Raw genomic sequence first — 22219 nt, 5'->3', positions numbered from 1 at the left:
AAAAGGTCAGTACCTAAAAAACGTTATTTATGTAATGTAGGGAAGAATATAAGTGAAGGGTTACGATGTTATCTGAGCCTATATTAGGGTACCTATATGGAATATAACAGCCCAGCTCCAGTGACCACTAAGTTGGATAAGGGGCACTCTGAGTGCCGAATAGGAAATGCCCAAGTGTGATTTTAGGGGTAGACCACTGTGGGTCGGATGGGCTAAACACAAATCTAGAAGGCCTGTTACACTTTTCTATTTTCGTGTTTATTTCTCTTTAGCAGAACAAAACAAAAAATGCAAGGAGTATGTCTCAGGAGGAAATCAAAATAGTCCTGTGGTTGTCGTTATTGTCTATGGATTCTTCCTTTTCCTATGGTAACCGTCTTCTAAGTTTTTTCCTTTTTCTTTAGGTACAGGCTTCCATGGTACATCGAAGATAGGGAGAGTAAGGTAAGTAAATGTCTGGCGGATTTCATTTGTGAAGGGATAGAGGCCATCACCAGACCCATGGGCGTTGTGAATTAAACTGTCTTCTAGTGTGAATTGTAAATCATCAAACTGCCCCCTCTTTGCAAGTCTTAGTCTGGTTCTCTCATTTTCTATACTGGATAGTGAGGATGGGGACGTGCACAAGAAGATCATGCGAATACGTGTTTTATCCTACAGTCAACTCTTTATATTTTGACATCAACTATACCCCTCTTTGTTACAGCCCTTTAAATGCTTTTATTGTCCTTTTATAGGATAGTCTTTCTTCTACCTCTTCTGTTCTGGTGCCCCTCTCAAACACAAAATAACAAAAAGACATTTAACCAGAACCGGTGAGAAAAGAGAGAGAGAAAAAAAAGGAAGGCAAAAGTGTAGTCCAAAAATTATTACTGGACATGCTGTCTTTTTCCAGATAGCCCCGTTTCCGCAATTAGGACAGTGCCTTAATATGTCCTCTTGCTCCCCACCCTTCAAAATCTGTCCCCTTTCCTAAACTGCTCTCCCAAGTCTCTCCCTCCCTGTACCCACAAGTACCAGGAAGGCAGACACCCTTCTGAGTTGCGGCATGGAGTCACGTTCCCAGCGCAACCACCACTCTTAACTCCGGGCTCCTGGAATATCGTTGTCTTCGGGGCTGGTCTTCTTTTTTTGTTTCCTTGCTCGGCACCTTTGTCATCTTCCACCAATCGGGTCCGGTTCCTCTTCCTCTCAATGCTGTTCGACTCCATGCTGCTCTTCTCTACGTCTTCTGGGTGCTTCTTAATTTTCTCCTCCGCCAATCCGTTTGTACTCCACGGCTCCCTGCTCTTCTCTGTGATTGGTCCTCGGTGTCCAAAGCCCCGCCCTTTTCTTTTGTCAGTGGTTTCTCGCCGTAGATATTAACCTGTTCTTCATCTTTTTTCCACAGGGAAGGAGTTACTGCCGTTGTCTGTCGTGCTAGAATAAAAGAGGTAGGTGAGTATTGTTTCTGGTTGTAGGGTTAGGACTTTCTAGGGTTAACTGGTTGGGTTCTGGGTCTCTCAACCAGTTAGAGTGGTTTTTAGATTTCCCTTAGTCTGGGCCACACCGAATATGCTACTTACGCCGGTGGATTTTTGGTGCTGGCAGGAATACACCCACTGGGGCAGGAGTCTTAAGCTCTGGGCCTTCCATTGTGAGTACTGCCACTCTGCAGGCACGTGGCAGTGACTTATCAGACCAGGAGTTGGACAGCAGTTGGTTTTATGAGGTGGGGAGATGTGGTGTTGGAGGGGAAGCTACGAACATTAGAGGATCTGTTTGCCATGGGTAACCTGGATCGTGGACAATTTATTTTGTACTTGGCTCTGCGAGTGGTGGTGGGTAAGATGTAGAGTACTGATAGTGACTATCTCCTGATCGCTCTCTCCCCCTTTATACACAAGAGGCATGTTGACATGCATAGAAGCTCCGCTCTTTTGGCCCCGCACCACACACTAGCGGTATTAAACGTCTTCCAGCCCTTTCCCAACTATGATGGACAGCTCACTCAAGGGACCTCGGTGCCTTTTGGCGCGGTGGCAAAGTTACAGGCACACATGGTCAGTGGAGACAAATCTTCTGGCCCTTTACGGAGCTGCAGTGCAGGAAAAGCTCTTTACATTTACCCAACGAGGTAGCACTTACTGGATTAGCCAGTAGAAAGTAATGCAGTTGAGTAGAGGTATTGCACAAAACGGTGGCATCTTCTTGGATAAGTATGCAGGGCAGGATTCATTCTGTCACGAGGCTCCTGTCATAAAAATTAAACCTCAACAGGAAGCACGTACAGATATAGCAGGTGCCCGAGTTGAAGCTCAAATTCAGTAACGTTTTAATCAGCCCAAAACATTAGTGAGCACGGTCGAGGCTGGGCAAGTGTGCTTTAACCCTATATCTGGAGTCAAAAATTAGCTGTAATACTCGAGGGAGGCCCTTGAATCCATGAGTTTCTCGAGCGCAATCCCTGTGCAGTTCCTGTGACCAGAAGGCTGCTTTCTCCTCACCTGCTGCCCTGCTCGCTCTCCGACCCTTTATACAGAAGAGGCATGTTGACACGCATAGAAGCCCCGCACCACACACTAGCGGTATCAAACGTCTTCCCGCCCTTTCCCAACTATGATGGACAGCTCACTCAAGGGACCTCGGCGCCTTTTGGCGCTGTGGCAAAGTTACAGGCACACATGGTCACTGGAGACAAATCATCTGGCCCTTTACGCAGCTGCAGTGTAGGAAAAGCACTATACATTTACCCAACGAGGTACCACTTACTGGATTAGCCAGAGGAAAGTACTCCAGTGCAAACTGCAAAAAAATCCAACATTTCACAGGAAAAACCGCAAAGTCACAGATTTTTCCACGATTTTGCATGAATTAGCGGATTGCAGATCCGCAAAATTCACCCATACTTACTCATGTGGGAGATGCAGTTGGGGGTCAATTGCCAGGAGCTAGTTGTGTTGTATAGTTTGCCTTTCGAATGTGATTAGACGATTTCGCCTTGTTAGGGTGAGAGTTCACCTGGTTATGATGCAATGTTCCTGTACATCTTCTTCTCGCTTCTCTTAGAATTTGCTGTGCTAGGTGTCTGGGCCACTTTATCCATAATTGCTAATGCTACTGTTATCATACTTACAAGGCAACTGTTATGATAAACTTATAAAGATATATATTTTTTGATGTTCTTCAGACCCCAGTGGAAATAACCTTCCCCTACAACAGTGCCCTAGGAATCCTATTACATTTTTTTTAAAAATGCAATAATTACATATTGCAAAGGTGTTCCCCATGCATCATAACACAGCCAGTCATCAAAGCTAAGCCCACAGTATTGATACTGTGGGGTTACTCTGCAGCATGTGGAAGGCGAGTTCTTACATCAAAACCGTGTCAGGACATATGATTCATCTTTAAAAACATATGGAAAAATGTAAAATAGTAATACAGGTATTCTGTTAAAGAAACAAGGACTTGGATAGTTGGACTTACATGCAAGTAGAGAATATTTATTGCCGGGAATGCCCCCTGATGTAGGAGAATAAATCGGGGGAGTATATTGAAAATTTGAAAATGATGTTATGAAGCAAAAAAGTTCCCCCCTGAAGAGGTCCTATGTATATGGAAAAAACATGTTGGCTGTGTCCTTGGCTGTGTTTGTGTCCCTGTTTCTATGTGCAAGAAAATAGAAGATGACGTTTTTACAAAGTTATACATTTTGTGAGGCCTGTCTTTAGTGCTATGTTGTTATAGCTTCTTCGTGTATCCCTATTTTGTGAGAAACATTTCTGATTGTATATAAGAAATATTATTGCGTATATGTGCTCCTACTCCTCTTTTTTGCAATTGTTAATATTGGGACTATTTTGAACGATTGGCCCTGGGAGTGAGCATATCCTCATTCAAGGGAACAACATTCAGTGTTGTAAAACTCTATCATAATCATTCAATCCTTGTGTTTTCAAATCAAAGGTAAGCCCATTGAAATGTTCCAAATTAAGTCACAATACAGCAATAGCAGCTCTTCTGTTTGCCCACATCAAGCCCAAGAATTTTGCAACTACACAAACACTTAGTATCCTTACTTATTTGTTTCAGGGAATGCCCCCTATTTTAGAAGAATACATTTGTGGAGTATATTGAAAATTTGAAAATGATGCTATAAAGCAAGGAAGTCCCCCCCCTGAAGAAGTCATATGTATATGGACAAAACAAGTTAACTGTGTCCTGGGCTGTGTTTGTGTCCCTGTTTCTATGTGCAAGAAAAAAAAAGATGACGTTTTTACGAAGTACTATACATTTCATGATGCCTGTCTTTGGTGATATGTTGTTATAACTTCTTTATGCATCCCTACTTTGTGAGAAACATTTCTGATTGTATATAAGAAATAATATTGCGTATATGTGCTCCTCCTCCTCTTTTTTGCAATTGTTAATATTGGGACTTTTTTGAATGATTGGCCCTGGGATTGAGCATATCCTCATTTAAGGGAACAACCGAGTGCTGTAAAACTCTATCATAATCGTTGTGTTTTCAAATCAGAGGTAAGCCCATTGCAATGTTCCAAATTAAGTCACAATACAGCAATAGCAGCTCTTCTTTTTGCCCACATCAAGTCCAAGAATTTTGCAACTGCACAAGCATACATAGGGGCTGGGTCTATTCCTAATATCCTTAGTGTTACTCCAATACTTGGCGTACACTGGTGCAATCCAAAAAATTGAAACTTAGTATGAGCAGGACATCAAAAACACACTTTTGGAATGGTCTCTTTTTGGTCTTCGCAATACAGGCAGTCCTCACAAGCTGTGCTTGGCCACCTTGCAGTGAACACCTTCATGGGGAGTGTACCTACTCTGAACTAGTGATATAACTTCCTGTCAAGCGGGACAGTACCACTCTACCCCGTATGTGGGCTTGATGTCTAGGAAGTCACCAGTCAACATAGCACCCCTGACTTTAACCTCCTCACTCTAGGGTGTAGGCCCAATTCAGTTTTTTAACACACGCTTTGAGGGGATTTTAGGTACCTTGGGATGAGGCCTGAGGTCTCCACAAGCAAGCACCTCCAGTAGCTGCTTGATTGAAGACAGCCGTGGAACTTTGTTAGCTTTATCCATCTTACCCATCTTAATTATCTAATTTAGAGCAGCTGCATAATGCGGCAGCTCAGGTGTAACCCAAATTCTTCACCAATGAAGAAGAGAGCTCAGAGGGGTTTTGGGGGCTACTCTTTTCAGCCCCATATCTATTAATAAGGGGCACATTGAGGTACTGGATGGAGGTGAAACCAATGCTCTTAAAAATGTATTCTTTGGTTTCACCATATCCAAGAAGTAGCCATAACCCTTAGAGCTCCGTGCCATATAAGGCTTCTCCTAGAGCTTTAGCTTTAGCTGCATACACTTTCAGAGTAGATGCAACAGGCCTGGTGTGGGAGCCACTCTAAATGCGTAACCTAATTAGTCAAGAAAGTTGACGGTCCAATTCTTTGTACATTAACTAATTTAACATTTTCAAGTTCAAATAGTTTTTATTGGAAGAAAAACAAGGTGTCAAAGCAAGTATACAATATTAATCATGCACCAGTACATTACAGATATACTACATAAGAAATATGATTCATTGGACTATTAATACATAGTTGAAACAAAAAAAGAGCAAAATAAATGAAACATTAAAGCCATTTAGGAACATACATGAAAGATTATGGAACTATTAGGGAAATCAAGGTGGTTTGAGAACTTCATGTTGAGAAGGACTAGGTAGAGAGTATCGCTTGGCGCTAATGTCAATATATGTTATCAATGGCAACGATAAGTCAGCGCATTTCGTGGCCAATTGAGGGGGATATACAAAAGTAGTATCTAATCTATGGTTATGAGAAACAGTAAACCACCAAGCCTTGTAGGAGATTTTCGTAAAGTCTTTCTAGTTAATGGTAATCTGTTGAAAGGCAATCGCTAATAATAGATCAATAATTTTAATACCTTTAACGTTGAGTGAAACATTGTTCCAAATGGAAGAAAGACTTCCTAGAAAAATGTGAGCAAAAGAAAAAGAAAATGTAGTGTTAAAAATGAAATTAATTTGAGACCATACTTGCTTCCAGAAATTATGAATTTGCAGGCATGTACATAGCATATGAAAAAGGTCAGCATTGTGGAAGGGACACGTCCAACATATTATATGGGATTCACTGAAAAAAAACATAGGTTTTAGGGGTGTTATAGTTAGCTGGACATTTCACTCGTTCAAAACCATTGAAATTCCTCTGTTATAGTTAGTTCTACTAACTATAACTCGCGCGCCCGCAATCCACTGCTGATGATGTCACATATTACATCAGACATGATATGGTCAGTGACATCACTGATGACATCACTGATAACATCTCAAATGACTTCACTGATTTGAGTTTGAGTTTAAAATTACTTGTAAAGTGCGCATACACCAGCGGTTTCTTGGCGCTACAACTAACAAGATCCGGGGCTAGAAGACAGGGGAAACTGTTGGGGAATTAGTCAAAGGACTTAGTGAACAAGTGGGCCTTGAGGTGTTTACGGAATTGCGGGTACAGAGTGATGGTTCGGAGTTCAAGGGGGAGGGAGTTCCAGAGGATCGGGGCAAGGGTGGCAAATTTCGAGCCTCCCCACTTCTTTCTCCGATAGCGTGGAATGGTGAGGAGGGACTGGGAGGACAAGCGTAGTTCCCTGGTGGGAACGTAGGGGGTGATCTCAGAAGAGATGAACGCTGGTGCCAAGCCCTGTCGAGCCAAGAAGGTGATGGAGGCGAGCTTGAATTGGACCCGAGCTCGCACAGGGAGCCAGTGTAAAGATTTCAGGAGGGGGGAGGAGTGATGAAATTTGGGAAGATTGAAGACCAGGCGGGCCGCCTGGTTTTGTATCTGCTGCAGACGCCGTAGGCTATATGCAGGAATACCCGCATATAGGGCGTTGCCGTAATCCAGGCAGGACCCCACCATGGCCAAGATGATAAGTTTGAGGGCAGAGAAAGTAAAGAAACGGGACACCCTGCGTATAGTGCGCAGTGAAAGGAAAGAGGAAGATACCACAGAGCTAACCTGGGAGTGAAGAGTGAGTTGAGAATTGAGTTTTATGCCAAGGGTTTTGACAGAGGTAGTGGGTGCAGGAGAGGGGCCAAGAGAAGGGGGCCAGAAAAGAGAGGACCAGGGGCTGGATGAACCACCCGTCAACACCAGCTCGGTCTTATCTGGGTTGAGTTTCAGGTGATTGTGGTTCATCCAGTCCCGGATGTGGAGCATGACAGATTGGAAGTTTAGAACAGAAGAGGGGGAAGAGGACAGGTTGAAGACAAGCTGGAGGTCATCCGCATAATTAAATACGGCGACCTCCATTTGTTGAAGAGAAAAGATAAGAGGGGCGACATAAAGATTAAACAGGAGGGGGGAAGGGAGGAGCCTTGGGGGACCCCGCACTGGACTTTCCGGAGGTCCGCTGTTAAGTCACCCAGGCGGACGGCCTGGGTGCGGTCACTCAAGAAGGAGGATAGCCAGACTAGAGCAGTCCCCCCGATCCCCGCCGCCCTGACACGGGAAAGTAAGATGGTATGATCCACCGTGTCAAAGGCGGCTGAGAGATCGAGGAGCACAAGGGCCTGGCGCTGGTTGGTATCCATACCCTCCCTGAGGTTGTCCAGGACCGAGATGACAACGGACTCCGTGGAGTGTGCGGGCGGAAGCCGGCCTGGTGGGGAGCAAGAGCTCCATGCGTCTCCACAAAGGAGCTCAGAGCGCAGGTGACATGGCGCTCAAGCACCTTTGCCAAAAATGGCAAGAGGGAGATGGGGCAGAAATTGGCCGGGACAGAGGGGTCTGCCCCAGGTTTTTTAAGAATCGGCACAATAACCGCGGACTTCAAGGGATTAGGTACTACACCTTGAGCCAGAGAGCTGTTGAGTAGATGAAGGGGGGGGTCTGGGCAGGTAACAAAGTTATGGCAAAGAATGTGAGCAGGACAGGGGTCAAGTGGAGAGCCAGATTTGACCAAGGGTACTAAGGAAGTCAGGGCTTCCTTAGATATGGGGGGAGGGTGGTGAGTTCTCCCTTGGGAGGGGGACATTGGGGATCAACAAAGGAGGGAGAAGGAGGCGGGATGTTGGCTTTAATGGTAGTGATTTTGTGAATAAAGTAGTTATTGAGTGAGTGGCAGAGTTCTTCGGACGGGGCGGGTTTAAGGGTTGTTCTGTCCAAGAATGCCAGGTTATGAACAATCGTAAATATCTCCTTAGACTTGTTTTCTGCAGCAAGGATTTTGGAGGAGAAGTAGGTGGTTTTGGCCTCCAAGATGTCTTTTTTATACTGGGTAAGGATGTTGGTGTACTCCAGTCTTAGGATGGGGCAATAGTTTCTCCTCCAAGCCCGCTCCGCGCGGCGTACTGTAAGTTTGGTGACCTTAAGCTCTGCGTTGAACCACCGGTTGGCATCTTTATCACGCTTGGAGGTGATACGTTTGAGCGAGGCAACAGAGTCACTGCCAGCGGAGAGCCACTGATCTATGGCCTCAACCTGGGAAAGGGTGGAAAGGCCCTGCAGGGAGGGGAGGGAGGTGCTAAGAAGGGAAGAGAGATCTTCCGGGTTAACTCGAGCTCGAACCCAGATGTTTTTGGGGCGAGGGGGCTTGGTTGGAGGGTGAGTGGGTAGGGAAAATGAAATCAAGTGGTGGTCAGACCAAGTGCAAGGCAAAATAGAGAGAGATTCCACAGGACAGTTCAGGGACCAGATCTGGTCTAGCGTGTGGCCTTTGATGTGGGTGGGGGAGTGAACATGGGGTGTGAAGTTGAGGGATTGGAGGGTTTCGGACAATTCCTTTGAGGACCAACATTCAGCTGGGTCGAGGGGCCAGAAGTTGAAGTCGCCAAGGAGTAGAATAGAGGAATTGTTGATTGTAATGGTGGCCAAGACTTCCAAGAAGTCAGAGAGAAACTGTAGAGGGGATTGAGGAGGACGGTAGATAAGAAAACAGGTCAGAGGGGGAGTGGTGGAGGTGGTGCGAATTACCAGATATGTCAGGCAGGGACAGGGTTTGAAAAGGAAGATCGGTGCGTGCTATGACCGCCACGCCGCCCCCAGCTCTGCCAGAAGGGCGATCTGCCCGAAGGGCATAGTAAGTAGCCGGTAAGGTGGCTAGTAGGGCGGGGAGGGAGTCATCGCAGAACCAGGTCTCCGTTAGGAAGAGAAGATCTGGGGCATGGAGATCCAGCAGGATCGAGAGTTTGTGCGCATGGGCGACTGCGGACCGGGTATTAAGATAAAAGGCCGTAAGGGATTTGGGGGTAGTAGGATAAGTGATGCTTCTAGGCGAGAGAGAGGGGCAAGCTATAGGAAGGGGGATGTGCGGGGGAGCGGCAGGGGAGAGACCGAGGGAGGAAATGTGAGAGCAGATGGAGGCTGCGATGGGCCAGGGTCCCTGGAGGCGACGTAGTTGGTCCGGGGTATAGGTGAAGAGCGGGGCAGAGTGACGTGCCCCTAGCCCCGGACAGTCGCGGACGGGCGCAGACGGGCTTGCCTTAGGCCACTGGATGATGACATCACTGATGACATCATCCAGTGAAAGTGGTTTGGTTCGTTATTTAAATATGTATTATATATATAGCAATCTGCATTGAAGAATGAGTGGATATATAAATAGAAAATATCTGGATGGAGGAATTAGTAGCAGTGTGATTGACTGTTTACTTGACTCATTTATAGTATCTCACTAAATATATTGGATATTGACTAAACTATGTGAATATCTGTATCACTAGTTACTAGCTACATGAAGTCTTTATTAGTTATTGGTTAGTTAACTGATTATTTGTATGGGACAGTGAATGTGTGTGTGGCTCGGTGAGGTGTGTGTGACTGCCCAAAGATGTGTCAATAGTTGATTCAGTAAGTATATGAGGTTAAGACTGCATGTGGAAACAGTTGCTTGAGTGAGTGAATATCTTTATGGGTGTGGTGATGAGCAAATATATCTCTCAATGGTACATGTTCAACAAACTGGAAAAACTGGAAAAATAAAAGGCAGTGTATGTGACAGTTGTTGTATATAAATAAGTATACATAAGACTCATTGATTGCATAAGTGACTGTACAGATAACTGTATTAATTTTAATAGTGATTTCTTAACACACTAAGTATGAGTTGCTATCTATATAAATAAATGTAGTGCTATTTGTATAAGTGTGTAGCTGAGTAAATGTAAATATGATACATTGTTTGCAAAGTGAGTAGGATGACTGCATAAGGGAATAGGATGTGTGCTGGTGTGTTCTGTCGATATAGGTGTATCAGTATATTTGATAATGTTGTATTGATCTTTGTTAGCATGTATAAGTAAATGTATAGGTAATTGATTAGATTTTCAGAGATGTGGCAATCAACTGTGTAAAATGCAAGAAACTCGCACATCAACAATAAAGTATTAATTTTAATACTCGAATAAATTTTAAAAAAAGAATAGCACCCTTTAAAAAAAATTAAGGATAATAGGGGTTTTGGATGGGGAAGTGTATTAAAATTTTAGAGAGAAACTGTAAACAGTAACCAATAAATATATTTGTTTTAAAAAATAAATACAAAGGTATTTATTTTAATACTTGTATAATAAAAGAGAGAAAGAATTAAAAGAAAAGGATAGAGAGATAACGTATGAGGATATAAAACAAAACTAAAACTGTTTAACAAGTTTCACTTTTACAAAAACACATGCGCAAGTTAAACAGTGGAAATGGGAGCACGTGTCAACTGAAAAACGTGACAAAAAAATTGGAGGAGCCCTAAATTGGTTCCATAGTGACTTCAATACCCAAAACATATATAAACCACACCCGTAGGATGATTACTTTCATTTCTGTGATTTAATTACGGGTGACCAAACTACGAGCAAGATAATGTTTACGTTCAGTCGGATTCATCTTCAGTTCATCGTCCATTTAATTAATGTATCTATTGTAATATATAAAACATTATGTTCCCTCCAGAGGAGTTGGATGGTTGTCAATGGAAGGAGGAAAGAATTTTAAAGAGATAAATTAATAGTATAAGTTTATGCTTTATATATTTTTCAAATGCAAGTATATTATTATGATTTCTAAATGTTGTGTCTAAAAGTATAATTGTACTTTAGAAACAAAATGACTTAAGAACAGTTTATGTATTATCATCGTGAATTGAAAATACTACGAAGACGCAGGTTTTAAATATGTAATTCTCTTTTTCTTCTAGAGTGAATATGGGTTTATCAGTATGTATATTGTGTAGTACTGTGACCTATTTTCACTCATGAAGAACAGGAGGTTTATCATTGCAAGCAGTAAACATGAAAAAAATATTAATGTCAATTAACAAATAATAAAATAATCATTTTAACAGTCACAATATTTTCATAAAGAGTAATTGAAAAGAAATGTACAAAAAACAAAAGAAAGATGAAGAAGTAGTGAGGGAATGTTTGTAGTAGCACTTCTATTCTACTTTATGTGAAAGTAAATCATGCCCTCCTATATTAATAAGAATTTGGGGCAGCACTTTAAAAAAGATTTGCATAGAAAATAGTGTTTGCAGAGAAAAAAGGGAGTGTGTGCATCTTTATATAGCGCGTAGTCGACCCAAAACTATATCAACAATTTACATGAGCACAGTATTTACAGTACATTTTCAGGCATGCGTAGATTACGTCATTACTCTACATTAACAGGATGTGGACGCAACTCAGAGGCTCAAAGACTGATTTCCAGCACCAAGTTCGACAGTGTACCTGAATGACCATATACGTTTATATATTAGCTGCCCTTCATGTGCTAAAAACTGCATCCTAAAACTTTCATAGACCTGTATTACTACAGTTACAACACTCCCCTGAATGTACAAGAAACATTCATTTTCGCAGAAATATATCATGTCGACCATCTTTCATGTGTGCAACTATGGATGAATATAGGGTCAGTGATACTCCGTAACTTCCATGTTGGCCATGCTGTGGTACTTTACAGATATAATGCCACATTTGCGTGTAAGACCCGGGTGATGCCAGCACTACAACACAGACACACAAATCAGTTGATTTCTCATATGGCTCACGACGGAACAACGCCCATAGCTCTGGAGTCATGGTTCACAGCCTTGCGCAACACTGGCATATGTCAGTCCAGCCCACTCTGCTTACACTTCCAGGAAACTACAACAAGTTTTACAACACTTTCCTAACAACTGGGGCTCGATGTATGAGGGTCAAGTCTCAAAGCAGTTGGGCACCTCTGCAAACAAACTGCTTTGTGTCCCAACTTACATTTTACACTTCAAATGATGCACAAATCTGTTGCACTGGCAAATTGATATTTTGTAGTATTCACATAATCATGTGCCATCAAAACGAGTAAGGCTGAATTTTGACTGAATCCCACTAGAGGGGTTTTGAATGCAGGAATAGAGGCCTACGAGAGGCAGCAGACTTCCATTCCTGCATTCCGATTAACAGATTGCCTTAATTATTTTAAGGCTCTCCTGTCTCTTCAATGGTCAGGAACTGCATTAAAAAAGTTGGCATTCTTGTAATGGCATTAGCGGTACCTAGCAGTGGTTTGCGTAAAGTTGTTTAATTTCCACAATTCAGGCTTCCCACTTTCACAAGGCTGAAGTTGATTTCTGAAATCACATTAGCAACTGCAAAATACATTAATGCATTTTATTCAATTTTGAAGTCCCATAAAAGTAGCATGAGCAGAACAAATGAGATAAAAGAAACAAACCAACCACCTCAATTATTGTCCTCCCATAACCTCAGCCACACATTAGATTGTGCATTATAAATAAATTCCCCCTTACTGAAATGAGAAGCTTACTTGGAAACTATTGCCCTTATTTATGAAGGTCTTGCACCGCCAGTGCGCCACTTTTAAAATGGGAAAAAGTGATGTACCAGTGGCGCAAGGCCTTCATAAATGAGGCCCTATGTCTCATTTGGAGACAATAGAAGGGTGACATTTCTCTCAGGACCAGCCATGACTCGAACACTCATCGCTGTTAGGAAATATTACGTTCACTCTTTTTAACATGGAAGGCCTGAAGATAGCGACGAGGTTGGACGCACCTCGCTATATCTCCCACCCGCTGCCGATCTAAAGCACTTTCCTCTGCACTGCACAAGCCCTGAAATGCCGAAATAAAGCTATATCCTGGCGCACTTGTACAGAGTAATGTGGAGTTCGGAGATTACAACCAGCAGCTCTATGATAGTTAGCAGGGGACCGCGGGCAGCGAGGTGGCACTGACGCCGGGGATGCCTGGTTTCACTTTGGAGATACCCAGAAAGGGACCATCTCACTGGGAAAACCAGTACGGGTTCACCAGCGGTCTTCAGCGCCAGGATACTCATTGGAGTCACAGTGCGCTTTACAAGTACATCCACATTGACAGAAGCAGGCCTGGACTGGCCATAGCGGCACCGGGCAATCCCCAAGTGCGCCGCACTGGTGGGGGCCGGTTTTGGGCCCCTAGGAGCCGTTTTTGTTACAGGGCCGTTTTTGCAGCACAGCTGCAAAATCGGCCCTGTACCAAAATTGGCCAAAAACCGACCCCGCAAAGAGCTCGGCGGCACCTCCAACCCCCCAGAGTGGGGAGGAGAGCACTTTGCCAGGGCTGGTTGTGGTTCCCAGTATGACCGTGACCAGAAGCCGCCTCCGATCCCAGAGATTTCGGCAGCCCCTGGGGGCGTTAAACAGCGACCTGGCTGAGGAAGCGATGTGACACGAGGCACGAGCGGTGGACCCCAGTGAGCTGGCTGGGGAGCTCGAGCAGAGGTGCGAGCAGAAAAGACGCTGCCAGAGGGCAGAGTGGTCCCAGCCACGGGCCTGAGAGGCCTCTTAAATGGCGAAAGCCTCAGGTAATGCTCCTGCAATGCTGGATGCAGGGGCCTATGCTGAGCCAAAACAGGAGGTGAGTGGCGAATTGCTGGGACACTGGATGGCTGCAGTTGTATGTGGAGGAGAGGACTAGAGAGGCGGGGGGCCAAAGCAGCAGAGGCCTAGCAAGACCTAGAACACTGAGAGTCCGGAAGCGAGGAGACACAAGGCACGGGCGGCGGTCCCCTGTGAGCAGGCTTGAGTGACCCAAACAGAGGTGTGGTCAGAGCAGATGCCGCTGGAGTGTAGAGTGGGACTGGCTGCGGACTAGAGAGTCATCTTAGACTGCGCGAGCCTCGGGCCACTCTTGTTGCTCTGGATGGAGGGGCTTCCGCTGAACCTACGCTAGAGGTGAGCAGCGGGTTGCTGAGGCACCCGGATAGCTGTGGTTGACTGCGGAGGAGTGAGCAGAGACATTGCAAGGCCTGGAACACTGAGACTCCACACAGAGAGGAGAGCCAGGGCAAAGCTGGAGAGCATTGCAGCGCACGTCCACAAGGCAGACAGAGGAGGGAAATAGTAGGGACCCGTATGGAACACGCATTGTGTCATCTTTGGACGTACCTGGCCCTTGATAGCAGGTAGGTACTACCGAACATTCCCAGGGCAGCCTCAGTACAGACTAGCAAGAGGCCTTTGGGACCGCAGTGAGCAGGCATCTTCAGTAGGGTGATTACGCTTGGAGCAGATTAGACAGCAGTGGCCCTTGTGTTGGTGATAGTGGATAGGCCTGGAGACCTGTAGTAGGAGGCCTAGCTGACCCACCTCTCTGTCTCAATGTGACTATGAGGGATAGTGTGGCTGGGAATAAGGGCCCTACCCTGAGCTACGGGCCTATAAACTAGGGACAGCACAACTCGGGCACGAGAGGCGGAGGGTTCCTGGAGTTCCACTTTTCGTCGCTCAAGGAAGATCTCCAAGCAGTCAAGAAGGACCTAACATCAGAAATCAAGGAGATCAGAAGAGACACAGACACGCTTGGAGAAAAGATGACAGTGCTGGAAGACAAAGGAGATACTCGGGAGGAAGAGACAGAGGCCATGAGACAAGAGATCATCCATCTCCAAGAACACCACATCGACTTACAAGCTCATATGGAGGATCTCGAGATTCGTTCCTGAAGGAACAACGTTCGGATCCGAGGAGTGGCGTCAAAGATGAAGGGAAGTGATCGCATTGGGTTTGTGAGAGACTTCTACATCAACATGGTCGGTAATCCTCAGGACACTGTTCTCAAAATGGACAGAGCACATAGAGTGGGTGGCCCCAGCTCAGAAAAAGCTCCTCCAGCAGACAATCTTGTCTGCATGCATGATTTTCAAATAAAGGAAGAAATATTATGCAAAGCATGGGCGATGCACCCCATTTAATTTCAAGATCAAACCCCCACACTATTCCAAGATCTAGCCTCGTTAACACTGCAAAAACACAGGGACTTTCGCCCAATGACTACTCACCTGCGGAACCAGAATATTGCATATTCATGGGGCCACCCCTTTAGAATCATCTTCTGCTGAGAGGGAAGATTTTGACAGCTGCGTTTGTTGAAGGAGGCGTGCTGGCTGCTGGGACTGGAACTACCGGGAGAACATGAAGATGGGTACCGGGGATCCCCAGCCCTTGGGGAGCAGTGCTGGCACAGACAGGGTGGTCGCCGTAGCCTGAGCGAGCCAGACCTAGCCGAAATTGTAAAGGACAGCAAGACACCCTTGAACCTATCCCGTCTGCATTGCCGAAAGCCGAGGATAATCAAGGACACCTAGTGGATATCTCCCCATGGCGTTTTCCACAGCGGGTGACGGGGGAGCGTCGAGAACTTGGCCACAACATGGACCCCATATCTTTTCCCGAGTGGCCCCGATTGGTCACTGGACTGACTTCAGACTTCAAGCTGGGTAAATCTCTTCATGTTACTGTGGGGATTTCGTTAATATGTTCTTCACTCTTGTTATTTTTACATTTTGGGGACAATGTTTGGGACCTCCAGCCACCTTGCTACTCGATTACACAACACACTGTACGCGCACTTGAGAGCATGAGGGTCGGGGGCGTAGTCCAGTTGAATCTGGTGAGGATATGAAAGCTCTGATTGAGGGCAAGTTTTAACTAAGTTAATGCAATCCTCAAAGCTTCAAATTCCTTCACTTAATGTGATGGCGGGAACTCAATAACCCAATGAAACGCTGGGTTGTGCTATCGTATTTGTAAGAGTCGAAGGCATATATCTCTCTGTTACAAGAAACCCACCTTGTGGCCAGAGACTGTTACAGACTCAAAGCAAAGATATTTCCCATCTAGTTGTTCTCTTCAAATTTAACCAAAACAGCGGGTAGCCATCTTTTTATGGCGGGATTTCAAAGGTAGGGTAGTTCAGAAAGAAGCTGAGCTCAAAGGCAGACTGCCTACTTACCACTTTGTAATTGAAGGCCATGGACTAATAGTAGACACGATTCATGCTCCTAATGAGGGTCAGGAGGGTTTATTAGATGGCACACTAACGGAGGTCTTGGCCATGAACAAATGTTGCATAATATTAGGGTGAGACCTTAATTTAGTATTTGATAACACAGCAGATAGTCGGCACAACAGCAAGGGCAAATAGGCACATTGTCCAAGGAAGGGCATACCCAAGTATGGGAACTAGGCCTAATTGACCTCTGGAGGGCTTCTCACCCACAAGTAAGGGAATACTCCTACTACTCCAACGCCCATAAAACATACGCCAGGCTGGACAACCTATTGGGCTCCAGTGAAATATACACTTTAGCAATATGCAAGAAATACTCACAGCTTCCCTTTCAGACCATGCAGCGGTGGTAACAGTGGTGTCGCACCTGCTTCAGACATCTACTTGCAGATAGTGGCGACTGAGAGACACTTTACTTCAGCGTGAAGAGGTCTTGGACCAAATCAAACACACAATGGAGGAATATTTTTCCCACAATGATATCCCAGAGACAGACATATCCCCCCTGTGAGGGCATTTAAAACCGTGATATGCAGTGCTTTTATTGCAATTTCGGCAGCAGAAATTTTTCACTTCCCAGAAATGCTTCATTTGTTCAGTTAATTTATTTTTGCTCATCCAACCTTCTTTCATCCTTTGCATCACTTTTTCAATGACATTGTCTCTACTCTGTTCCATTAGCCACTCCTCCTTTGTTATTCCACTGGAACATGCCCATAAACTTGCCATACATGAATCATCCACCTCATTAGTTTTTGTGTTGGTTTTTGTTTCTAGTGGCATTCTGCTTAAAAAGTCCGATACCACGTTTTTCATACCAGGGACATATTGTATGCTATACATGTAATCGAACTGGCGCATTGAGATCCTTGCCAGCCGTGGTGAAGCTGTGTACAACCCATTCATAGTGAGCACTTTCGTTAAGGGTTTGTGGTCTGTGCAAAGATTTACCTTCCTGCCCCAGACGCACTGCCTGAAGTGCTTGAGGGCCCAGACACAGGCTAATGCCTCTCGCTCTATCACCGAAAACTTTTCTTCTGCTGTTGTTAAAGATCACGATGCAAATGCAATTGTGTACTCTACACCCTTTGCGTCCTTCTGAGTGAGTACAGCTCCTATGCCTTTGTTACTGGCGTTGGTTGTCACAAAGTTTTGCAGAGTGGGGTTGAATCCTTGTAAGGATAGAGTCTTGCACATGTCTTGTTTGAGGTCTTGGAAGGTTTTTTTGCATTCTCCTGTCCATTCAATTTGTTTTTGAGTTTAAATTGCTGTCTCAAGGCATATGTTTTAAGTGAAAAGTTCCTGATGAACTTCGAGTAGTACTCCACCAACCTGAGGAATGATCGCAGCTCTTCTCTGTCGGTGGGTACAGGTGAGTCCTTAATGGCTTGAATTAGTTCATTCTTTGGGCTGATGCCTTCGCCAGTTATTTGATGGCCCAGATAGTTGACTGAATTGCTCGCGAATTTGCATTTTGAGTACTCAGCCGTTAATCCTTTTTCATTCAATATTTTCAAAACTTGCTTCACTCGACTGTCATGTTCTTCACTTGTTTTTTCCATCACCAGGATATCATTCTGGAACAGTAATATACCTGTGACACCCTCAAATATATTGTTCATTAGCCTTTGAAACATCGCGGCCGCAGAAGCCAAACCGAATGGCACTCGGATGAATCTGAAGCACCCAAATGGTGTCACAAACGTGGGTCGTGATTTACTTTCCCTATGTAGCTGTACCTGGCGGTATGCCGATTTTAGATCGATGGTAGTAAACCACTTGACACCCTTGGTGGTGGACAGCATCTCATTAATTTTTGGGAGTGGATATTGTTCCACTTTGAATTTTTTGGTTCAAATCTCGAAGGTCTATGCAGAGTCTCAGTTTGCCATTAGGGTGTCTGGCTACGACAAACGGTGTGACCCACTCTGATGCCTCTACTCTTTCTATTATTCCGTCAATAAGTAGTTTGTCATGTTGGTTTCTGACCTCTTTTCTTATTGACAATGGTATGTTTCTTGCCATGTGCACCGTAGGTGTGGAGATTGGTTTTCATCTTATTCTGTGCTGGTACCCTTTCAGTACTCCCACAGTTCCACTAAACACTTTTGGGATTTTTCTTTGTATAAGGCTAGCATAGTCGCTGGTGTCTGATAAACTTAGTACTGGTTCACTACTGTCAGTCAGTCAGTCAAATATCTTTATTTGGTTTATGTGCAAACCATAAAAGCATTCTAAAAAACAAGTTATGTCAGCAAATGTAAACCCCTAATATATAAAGCACAATCAATACTAATAAATACATATAAAATCAATAAGTAAGAATGGTACAAACTGATTACATTTTAACACATTGATAAAAGTATACATGATTATAAAATATTAAGTTATTTTCCTCAGGTTTCTTACAGCTGCAGGTAAAAAAATAGCAATGTTAAAAGTTTCCCATTGATTTGTCAGCATTTGCAAATAGAGAAGGGCTGGTCTCACTTGCATAAAACCTTTGTTAGTTAAAATTGGAAAAAGAAAACGCTTCCTAATGACAGTAAGGTGCTCACAGAAAAATATGAAGTGTATGATATCCTGCCCGGAAAAGCTATCGCAGGTACAGGGGCCAAGGTCATCTACCTTTTTCCAACCTTTCTGTTCACCGAGAAGAAAATGAAATTGATTGAGTCTAAATCTTATCAATAAAAAACGGTGATTGTTTTTTGTGACAAAGCCTAAATATGGCTCCATGGATAGTGTTGTTTTACATAACTGGTGGGCCCTTACTGTCACCTTTACCAGCTCTCTCTCTTTTCTATCCGTGGTTTCTAAGCGAAGGTATGTTTCCTTGGACCATTTTATATCTCCCTTCTCTAGTGTTTCTGGGGAGTTGTATAATTCTGGTCTACCCAGCTTAACTGACAACTTCTGGACGTAGTTGAGCCAGGGTATACACAACCCACGATCGAGTGACATACAATCTCTCAGGATATCATGGTTTAGCGCTAAATCAGGGTTTAGCCAAGTAGCTATCCATTTCTGTAGGGGTGCCACGGCAATTGCATCTTCAACAAAGCCAATTCCACATTCCTGATGGACGATGTGATTGGCTGTTGTTTTAGGGACAGTTAGAAGGTTCTTTAAAAACCTATCTTTGACAATCTGTATGGCTTTCGTATTTTTAATACCCCACAAATCAGCCCCATACATAGCTAGTGATATACATTTTGCTCTATAAATTGAATTAGAGCCATCGTTGGCCTAGCTCCTAACTTCCTGGCAAAACCCAACACAGCCGATGTAGCTCTGATCAAAACAGTTATTTTCGCTGTAATTTGGATTCCCCAGAATCCTTGGTCGTCGAATAATACTCCTATGTATGGAAACGACGAGACCCTGGTTAGTATATGTCCTCACAATAAAGGGTTTTGACCTTTAAGGATTTCTGACCGATGGCCATTATATGTGATTTTGGAAAGTTTACACTTAAGTCTAATGACTTCATAAAGGCCGATAAAGAGTCTAACAATAACTGGAGTCCCACTGCCGTTCTCGCTAAGAGTAATGTAAACTAGGGGATTTTTACCTAAACCTCAAATATTAGTTGAAACAATGAATGCTGGTTAGAGGATAAACACAACTTTATTAGTTTACCCTGACAATGATTTATGTCTTTTACTTTTGACTCAGTTATCAAATTGTTTTTTTCGCACAGAACAAAGATCGCCATCAACTTCATGTATGGCCATATATAGTTTGAAAAACAAATTATGAATATTTACAGTGAAAAAACAAAACAGTGAACATGTAAATACATATACATAAACAATGTGCTCGTGATTATAACATGGACAAATTGATCACAAACTTTGAAAGAATCACAATAGTCAGTACACAACCAGGGGCGTAAGAGACTTTTCAAAATCAAACCCCAAAACCTGAGACAAAATGAATCAGTACAACTCAGGAAAGAATGCCCATTTCTGCACCAGTATCACTGGCATTGAATGTCGGAGAATCACCTCTTACTGACCTGCTGCCTTCTGAAGTCCGATATGCGGAATACGTTTTTCTAGTAAATCCCCTGCTAAAGCACTGAAATCCCGCTTTTGGTAATCCCTGACCGGACCGGATTGCTAGGCTGAAGACTATCGGTATTTTCCCCCGCCTACCTCGGATGTGCTACGCTTTGCTACCTCCCGGCAGCTCTCCGCCCCTTCGGGGTCCGTGGTACAGAGCAGCTTTGGAGCTTCACCGGGGCCGCTCAGCGCAGGGTCGGCTAAGAGGTAGGTTGGGCTGTGCTGGTTCTGGGGGTGCGGAGGTTCAGCTGCTGCAGAAGCAGACTGGACCTAATAATTAAGCATGAGCGGATTTTGCGGATTGGCAATCCGCGAATTTTGCGGATTTGCGGATTCGCAATCCGCAAAATCCGCGAATTCCCGCGAATTTGCGGATTTTTTTTTTTTTGTGTTCGCCCGTGTTTCTGCCAGTTCGCGAGGGTTTTTACAATTTCGCAATTTGCGAACTTACCTGTCGGGTCGCAAGTTTTGCGAACTTGTTGTTTCTACGTGTCCAGCCTGTTTGGGACACTCTTCTTCATCACTGCCACTCTCTGTCACCACTGCCACTCTCTGACTACTCATGCCACCCTCTGGCCCACCCATGCCACCCTCTGTTTCATCACTACACCCTCTGGTTGTCCAGTGTACATTATTTTCGGCAAAGCAAAGCACACCTTCCCTGCCTCAAGTGACCTGAATTAATTTGGGGCTGATTAATGTGTCACAGAATATTTTTTTAGCTGGCACCTGCTTCCTTAGTGCGCCCTGATTAGTGATCTTTTGCACTTGCTAAGTGCTTTCATTGTTGCAAAATTAGTTACAACACCTGCCCTGCCCCAACTGACAATAATGAATTAGGGGCTGATTAATGGATTTTAACTTCCAGCCTGGCTCCTGCTTGTCTCCCTTAGCTGTAATTCAGGACCTTTGTGGCATATGTGTAACTATTCTGAGGTTCAGAGCAGGGTCACATAATAGTTTCAACTGGCAACTGAACTCTGGAGGGGCCCCTCAGGAAGCACTGCAGGAAATGGCTACTAATGATGTGCCTGAACTTTTGAACCTGGTAAGTAGTTACTTTCAGTTTTGCCAAGATCGTATTTCTGCAATTTCGCACTTATTCGCGGGGCGCGAACTCACGCTAACAGTGCGAGCAGTGCGAGCAAAATCCGCTGCTCGCGGATTTGCGGATTTTGCGGGAAATTCGCAAATCTCGCGGATTGCGGATTTCCCGAAAATCCGCAAAATCCGCGAGCGGAACGGATTTTCCGCCCACGCCTACTAATAATACTGTCAAAAGGCAGACGCGAACAGCGGGATTAGACTCTCCTATTAGTGAAGGGTGTCAGTAGGAGGCTGGTGTGTGCCCTGGGGGACCTGTGAGTAAGAGGCGTGGGAAGGACAAGGAGATCTCCCAAGGAGGGACGAAAGGTCTTTGAACTGTAATTAAAAACCTGGAAGAATTAAAAAAGGTCAGTGAGGAAATACTACAACTACCAGAACCCTCTGCTACGGGATACCGGCAGGGACAGTGGCAGCAATTGAGCCCTCCGCCACTCCTGTAACAAGCAAACCCTCTAGCAAGCCAGACCAGAAGTCCAAGCGGAAAGCCAAAGGGAAATGAAGTAAAAAAAGTAATAAAACCAGTCAAGGAGGGTGCAAGGCTCTGAATTCAACCAGCAGTGTTGGGAAAATAACTCCCTCCTTGCGCTCATTTTAGTGTTGCCTCAGGTGTTAGATTTGATTCCTGCTAGTAGTCCGGAAGTGAATCCCAGTATTGATACCCCCTCTGTTAG

The sequence above is a fragment of the Lissotriton vulgaris genome, chromosome 5 (genome assembly GCF_964263255.1).
Source record: "Lissotriton vulgaris chromosome 5, aLisVul1.2, whole genome shotgun sequence".
NCBI lineage: Eukaryota > Metazoa > Chordata > Amphibia > Caudata > Salamandridae > Lissotriton > Lissotriton vulgaris.
The sequence above is the reverse complement of the archived record's forward strand: the minus strand, read 5'-3'. Positions refer to the sequence as shown.